The following is a 6,625-nucleotide window of genomic DNA, read 5'->3' as shown; positions in this document are numbered from 1 at the left end:
TGGATGGATGGATGGATGGATGGATGATGGATGGATGATGGATGGATGGATGGATGGATGATGGATGGGCACATTAATAGATCCAGATGTTGTCCTTCAAGGAAATCATTGATGCTTCACATCCAACCTCCCTGACATGGGCAACAAAGAACTGTTCAATAAACCCCGAAGGAGTGACTCTTGCAGATGTGCCCCAGGGTTCATTGGTTTCATGTGGGACTGGAAATTAATATTGATACAGCTTGGTGGTGGCAGAGGGGGGTGTTCAAGCCTGACCAACCTGCCAAACGTGAGCAGGGGCTGTGTGCCAGACAGAGGCAATACCCAGAAACGGGGTTATGAAAAATATGCCCAGTGAGGAGCGCAGGGAACAAACTGTGAAGCACCCCCAGCTCAGGGCAGGCGTGAGGGCCGAGGACTTCGGTGGGGAGGCAGATGAGGGCAGAGCTGCGCTGCTATGAGGACAGCACAGAAGGAAAAGCCCTGATGATTTTCTAGCCGCCAGGGAGCACTTGGTACCCTGAGTCCCCTCCAACGCTCCCAGGGGAGCTCTGCCAGCCCCCCCCCCACCCCGGCACAAGGACAGGATTGCCGGCACCCTGCAGACAGACAGACACCCCCCCTGGCAGGTACAGCTGCTCTGGGGGGGGAGCAGCACATGCTTCAGCAAACACAGAAGGAAAACCAGCCAAAGGCTGGGGAAGAGTTTTTCCAGCTGCATGTTTTACAAGGATTTTGCACCGTTCATGGCTCATAACTCATTTGCATTGATTAAGTGAGGCAATTAAACAGCAAGAGAAGGGCTTGGTGGTGGGAGATGGTGGCAGTGCAGGGAATGAGGCTGGGGAATAGGCCTGGAAACACGTCCAAGAGCAGTTCACGGCTTTATGGTCTCACAGTAAATATCTGATTAAATCGGAATGAAATGCACATCTGGAGGCGGCGCAGGGCAGCACCTGCCCCCTCCATCCGGGAGCCAGGGGCCGTGTCCCGACGGCATCGCGCTGCCCCGTGTCCCTCAGACCCTGCTCCAGAGCTGTCCCAGCACGGCCGGGCTGGGCGACAGGACATCCCAGCCTGGGGAATCCTTGGACCATCTGCCAAGCCGCAGCTGGGGCTGGCACCGTCCTCTGCTCAGCGCCTGGAAACTGTCCCCAGGGCCCAGGAGGGACCATCCCGAGCAGCAGCCTTACAGCCTGCATTTATCTGAGCTCCTCGCTGAGCAGGCGGCCGGTGGCCCAGCAAACCACGAGCCTCACACACCAAGTCCAAGCTCCTGAATTCGAGACTGAGCGTTGCCCATCGCTCCGGCGTTGCTCGCACACCCACACAGCTACCGCCTGGTTTCTTTCCACCAGACACCGTCCTGACGTATGAAATCAAACTCCTCCTTACGTAGCTGTTGGCTACTGAAGAAAATAGCTGTAGCTACGGATGCAAACAAGCGATGTTTCCATACCAGGCTGGCTCCAGCCCTCTCCTGGTTGTCTGCAGAGAGCCGCACCCTGGGCTTGAGCCATGGACGAAGGGCTGGGAGGTTTGGTGACCCTGATCTGACATTTCTTAAAAACCTGGGGACAGCGGTGCCTCGGGCCGCGCTGTCCCCATGCCCAGGTCCCTCTGGCTGGGGTGCAGCCACCCTGGAGCTACAGCAGCTCCGGGCAGCGATGTGGAGCCGGTATCAGAGAGCGGTTAAAGCCTTTGAAGCTGCTCCTCAGAGGCAACCTGCTGGGGATTTCTGAAGCTGCAGACACTTCAAGACAACCTCTCTCGGAAGCGTTTAATTGGGAGGGCTGGGAGGGAGAGCAGAGCAAGCCCGGGGCATACACATCCCACAGGGAGCTGGGAGAAAAGCTGGGAAGGAGCCTGTAGTGCAGGGGCTTGGGCTCCAGCAGGTGTCCCAGCAAAGGGGGATGCTCCCTGAACCATGCAGGCTGCAGCCATGGGGCAGAGCTGCCAATCCCCCCAGGATCATCTTTGCCGGCCAGGGAATAGTTGGGAGAAGGAAGCCGGAAGAGAAACGTAGGAGTTTTCAAATTACTTTTGCAACCATTTCCCCAACAAAAGCCCCTTCAGTCCCAGGGTGGCTGGCCCCTCGCGTGCAGCCAAGGGTAACATTTGTGCATGTGGAGCTATAAGGAAACGTGTTTGTTTTTCGATACGTTCACTGAAACGCTGTGTGCTCAGCTGGGGAGAGGCAGCCACCGGGCGCTGGCTCCCCAGCTGGTGGGAGCAGGAAGAGTTTTCCCTGATGTTACTGGGACCAGTGTCAGCTCACACCAGCTCTGAACCCCACCCCGGAGCCCCTGCGTGATCCCATCCTCCTCCCCGTGACACCCACATCCCTTCTCCCAGCTGTGTGTGAAGCACTCCATCCTCTCCCGGCCGCACCGTTGCATCCAACGCCAAGCCGGGCGCAGGGGCAGCAGGAGCATCCCCAGCGCCTGTGACAATGTGACGAAAAGCCCATGGCCCGTCACCTCCCGGCACCGCGGCTTGGGGACCACCAGGAGCCGAGTGGGGCCTCCACCCACCCACCCGCGGGCCGTGTCCACTAGAGGGAGAGCGTGGCTTCCACCTCCAGCACCACACTGCACCCCGGTATTGCCGGCAGTGGGTGCCCCTGCAGCCCCCAGAAGCTGGGCTCCCCCCCAGCACGCAGCCCCCCGGCTCTGGCCACGCACGCACTGCCCACCCAGACCCTCCCGCTCGCACCCCTGGCCGCAGGCAGCCCCGTGGCATGGGGCAGTGGGTGCTGGTCCCGCTGGGGCTGCAGGGTGCCAGGCAGGGTGCTGAGCTGGGGGGGCTGCCAGAGGGCAGGAGGGGCCCCCCATGCACCGGCCACGTGAGCCTGCGGCTGCTTCCCGGCGAAGGATGCGTGTAATCACTACCAGACCTCGTTACGCTGCTTGCTAATTAACCCGGCCTTGCTGCAGTTTCCCCTGCAAGACCCCCAGCCCGCTGGCTGGGGGGGGCAGAGCCAAGGCAGCAGCTGCAGAAGCCCCCTTCACCTCCCCAGCGCTGGCGAGGTGAACAGGGGAGCGAGAGGAGCACCCGCAAAGCCTGGGAGCACACAGCACGGCCCCCCCGGAGTCAGACTAACACCACCCCCGGCACCATGCACGGGGTCAAAGCTTTTGTTGAGTTTAAAACCAAGGAAACACGTTCCCACTCCTCCCATGTGGCAGCTGGGGGGAAGGATCCTGCTGGGATCGAGGCCATTTTGGGGGCTGATTCCCATTTAAATACCTGGGGGGTCTCCTGGACATGGCAATTTAAATACCCGGACATGGCACCAGCGGTGACAGTGTTCTCTCAAAGTTTCCTGTTAAACACACCCGAATGGAGACATTTACTTAGGATTTCACATTATTAACAGACACAGCAGGAAAAGGTCGGGGAAAGAAAAAGCCGATTTTATTTCCCAGAGGAAATGCTGGGTGAGAGGATGCTGCCGGGATTTCCTTCCAGCAGCTCTGGAGCAAAGGAGAATTTTCCCCTTTAAAACACCCAGAGAAAGAAGCATCCAAAAAAACCCTGCTGGGGGGAAACCCCCCACCCCGAGGTGAGCGCGATGCGGCTGCTGGGGCCCCGAGTGCTCCGGAGCCATCATCGGGTACCACTGGCAGCCCGAGTTGTGCGTAACCATTCATCACCGGCCCTCGGGGGCGTTACGTGAGAGAATTAATTAAATTTTACACACAGAGCTTAGCGCAGGGCTGGGTGTGATCATGTATTATTCATACATTCAATAACACAGCTGATTTATTAATGAATAGGTCAGACTCCCTGGAAGTGAAGGTTTGTTGTAAAATTGCTTTGAGCCAGGATGTTTCAGAGGAGCCGCTGGAGTGGAGCTGGCTCGGGGCTGCACCCGCTGCCGGCTGGGCCAGGGACGGCGTGGCGAGAGCTGCCCTGTTCCTTACAGCCCATTAATCCCCGCGCTGCTTCGGAGATGCACGTTCCTGCTCCAGCACAAGCAGACAGCAGTGGAAATGTATATGCAGGAGCCCAGAGGAGTATAGCGGTGTCTATAGGGGCGGCTTCCTGGCTGCCGCCTCCCCGCAGCCGCTGCTTCAGCCATGGAGGACCTGGGGAGCCAAAGAGACCCAGAGCTTACACATCAGCATCTCGGCCTTGCAGGGAAAAGGGAGAAAGCCACAGGCAGCCAACCCCTCCCTCCAGCGCGGTGCTGGCCGGGAGGGAGCTGGCTGTCAGCAGGGAGAGCAGGAGCTGGAGAAATCTCAAAAAAAAAAAAAAAAAGAAAAAGTAGGGAAGGAAATCCTTATAGCAGGAGCTATTTTCCCTGAGGTTACTCATGGGGACTAATAGCCCGTCTACTTCTCAGCCCCGTATTTAGCTTGGCCCCGCTTTGGGCACCCCCTCTCCTCTCCTCGCCTCTCTGAAGGAGGGCAGCGAATGCCGTGTGTGGGGCTGAGCTGCAGCCAGTCCGGCTCTTCCCGGGGAAATAGGAACTGGGGAGGGTCGGACTGGGCATTAGGAAAAAAAATTCCCAGAAAGAGTGGTCAGAATGGAACAGGCTGTTTAAGGGCCGTTGGGATGAGCTGTGGGGGATGTGGGGTAGGGGAGAACTTTGTAGAGTGGGGCTGAGGGTTGGACTCGATGATCCCGAGGGGCTTTTCCAACCGGAATGATTCCGGGATTCTGGGATTCTGCGATCTCCAGCGTTTTCACAGCCCCGGGGCTGCCCCGTGTCCCCAATCCTGCGATGCTCCCGCAGCGTGCTTGCATGGGAGGACGGTTGCCTGCAGACAGCAAAGGGGGCACGTGGTGGGAGTGTAGAGAGCACCCCCAAAAGCAGACCTGTGGCTCCGGTTCAGCCCTTCCCCTCCACGCTTTGGGCGCTGTTTTCCCCGCTCCTGCCGCACGGTCCCGCAGCAGCCGGGGCTGGCTGTCGGGCTCAGCTCAGCAGCGGTTTCCCTCTCTGAGGGCAGAGACAAAACTGCTCCCAAGAGCCAGGGAGAGGTCCTGGGGCTCCCAAACACAACACGCTCCATTGAGCAACTGCAAAGGGAAGGATGGAGAGGAGAAGGGGGATGACAAACACCCAGGGGGGCTCTGGGGGCCATGCAGGTGGGGATGCAGCCGAGGGGCAAGCCCTAAGCAAGTGGAGGGGGGTCAGGGGTGAGCGGGGAAATTGCTGGAATGGGTTTGGGGGCAAACAAGGGCTTTTCCGATGCCTCTGCTCGGGGGGCTGAGGCTGGGAGGAGGCCTGGAGCGCCGGGCAGGGCTTTGCCATCGATTCCTCCTTCTTTCTGCGGAGCGTGGAGGCGTCTCGCGCACCCACGGAACCGCTGCAGCCGGCGACAGCGGGCGAGAGGAGCTGGGTCCTGTAAACAGCCTCTCCCAGAGCGAACAGGCATCCCGAGGGCAGGAGGATGGTGCCTTCTCCGCTGGGGATGATGGAGTGGAGGCAGCTGGCAGTTGTCTGCGCTCCGATCAGCCCGCACACACTGTCCTCGGAGAGGGCCGGCGGAAATCGGATGAAAACAAAGCAAGAATTTATCAAACCACATGTAGCGAGGCCAGGGCATGTCTCAGCCAGCCCTCCCGCTGTGGGTGCCTCCGAGGAGGGAAATGCAGGCAGGGGCATGGGAGCAGAGGTCTGCCAGCCTCTGACTCGAGCGCAGGGGGTTAGTGCCAGCTCCAGGCAGCGACACGCTCCGCTGGGATGAACCGGGAGGGAGCCCCTGGCAGGGACACGGGTGTCCCAGCTGTGGGGACAGCCTCAGCTCAGTGCAGGAGGGGCCAAACCGCAGGCTGGGGTGGCTCAGCAGCTGCAGCATCACCTGTCTCAGCCTGCTCCCGTCCCCAAGGAGCTGCCAGACTCCTTATTCACCTTAACTCTCTCTTCTTGACTTGCAGAGATGCAGCGATGGAGACCTGGTCGCTGCCAGGCTGGGAGCGGAGCCCCCACACACAGAGACACCCCCCCCACAGCCCTGCCCATGGGGACACTCACCCCCAGCCCCCCCAAAATCACCCCACTGTTGCTGGGGGTGCTGAGAGCAGCTCAGCCCCAGCAGACACCTGCCCACAGGCAGGAGCGGGTGTTGTTTTCTCCCTGCCAGCAGCCAGAACTCACTGAGATTTCCCAGCATCCGTATTCAGGGCTGTCGGGAAGAAGCCGCTTTGATCATCACTAATTATTGCTCACGGGCTGACAGCACCCGCGTGAGCTCTGCAGCACCCAGCCCACCCCCAGCTCTGCTGCATCTGCCCACGGACCCCCGGTAGCCCCTCGCTGCCCCGGCCCCTGCCTGTCCTCGCTCCACGGGGCTGCAGCCCCGTGCCCAGGGGATCACCCCCATCCCAGCGCCCAGCGTCCGTGGCAGGGAAAAGGCAGATGGGGCACGAGTCCCCCAGAGGCTGGGACATGGCGAAGAGAAGCATCATCAGCCCGAATCTGAGGGGACTGTCCTGTCTCTTCAACGCCGCCTCCTTCTAGATGCTCTTTTTATTTCCCTAAATCGCGAAGGTGCTGCCAGGACCCCAAGTTTCCTCCACACAACTCAATTCAGTCGAACAGCAGCGAACGCCCACGCCCTGCTTCTTGCTTCTGTTTATCTCCAAAGCTTCTTTTTTTTTTTTTTTTTTTTTTTTT

The sequence above is a fragment of the Athene cunicularia genome (genome assembly GCF_003259725.1).
Source record: "Athene cunicularia isolate RWA chromosome 26 unlocalized genomic scaffold, athCun1 chr26_part1, whole genome shotgun sequence".
Lineage (NCBI taxonomy): Eukaryota > Metazoa > Chordata > Aves > Strigiformes > Strigidae > Athene > Athene cunicularia.
Note: the sequence above shows the minus strand (reverse complement) of the source record.